The following is a 1,312-nucleotide window of genomic DNA, read 5'->3' as shown; positions in this document are numbered from 1 at the left end:
GGAATAGTGACAGCCGTGTTGCAGAGAGTAGCACCTGCTAAATATGATGCTGTTTTTGCAACACACCTCTTCGCTGCAAACAATTCGGGGACGATAGTCAGTAAACATCTTAAGACTAGTGAAATATTGAAATAGTGAATCCTAACACGCCTCGCCTTGGGAGAGAGAGAAAATAGCTATGTTGAGCTACTGTAGAAATAGGCGTAATAACATTTTGACAGCATGATATTCAATTGGCCTAAAACCTCTCCTCTACAGAGTAGTGATAGATTATTGGCCTAAAACCTCTCCTCTACAGAGAGTAGTGATAGATTATTGGCCTAAAACCTCTCCTCTACAGAGAGTAGTGATAGATTATTGGCTAAAAACCTCTCCTCTACAGAGAGTAGTGATAGATTATTGGCCTAAAACCTCTCCTCTACAGAGTAGTGATAGATTATTGGCCTAAAACCTCTCCTCTACAGAGTAGTGATAGATTATTGGCTCAAAACCTCTCCTCTACAGAGTAGTGATAGATTATTGGCTCAAAACCTCTCCTCTACAGAGTAGTGATAGATTATTGGCCTAAAACCTCTCCTCTACAGAGTAGTGATAGATTATTGGCCTAAAACCTCTCCTCTACAGAGTAGTGATAGATTATTGGCCTAAAACCTCTCCTCTACAGAGAGTAGTGATAGATTATTGGCCTAAAACCTCTCCTCTACAGAGAGTAGTGATAGATTATTGGCCTAAAACCTCTCCTCTACAGAGTAGTGATAGATTATTGGCTCAAAACCTCTCCTCTACAGAGTAGTGATAGATTATTGGCTCAAAACCTCTCCTCTACAGAGTAGTGATAGATTATTGGCTCAAAATCTCTCCTCTACAGAGTAGTGATAGATTATTGGCTCAAAACCTCTCCTCTACAGAGTAGTGATAGATTATTGGCTCAAAACCTCTCCTCTACAGAGTAGTGATAGATTATTGGCTCAAAACCTCTCCTCTACAGAGTAGTGATAGATTATTGGCTCAAAACCTCTCCTCTACAGAGTAGTGATAGATTATTGGCTCAAAACCTCTCCTCTACAGAGTAGTGATAGATTATTGGCTCAAAACCTCTCCTCTACAGAGTAGTGATAGATTATTGGCTCAAAACCTTTCCTCTACAGAGTAGTGATAGATTATTGGCTCAAAACCTCTCCTCTACAGAGAGTAGTGATAGATTATTGGCCTAAAACCTCTCCTCTACAGAGTAGTGATAGATTATTGGCTCAAAACCTCTCCTCTACAGAGTAGTGATAGATTATTGGCTCAAAACCTCTCCTCTACAGAC

The sequence above is a fragment of the Oncorhynchus mykiss genome, chromosome 28 (genome assembly GCF_057628025.1).
Source record: "Oncorhynchus mykiss isolate SJ-2025 chromosome 28, ASM5762802v1, whole genome shotgun sequence".
In the NCBI taxonomy this organism is placed as follows: domain Eukaryota; kingdom Metazoa; phylum Chordata; class Actinopteri; order Salmoniformes; family Salmonidae; genus Oncorhynchus; species Oncorhynchus mykiss.
Note: the sequence above shows the minus strand (reverse complement) of the source record.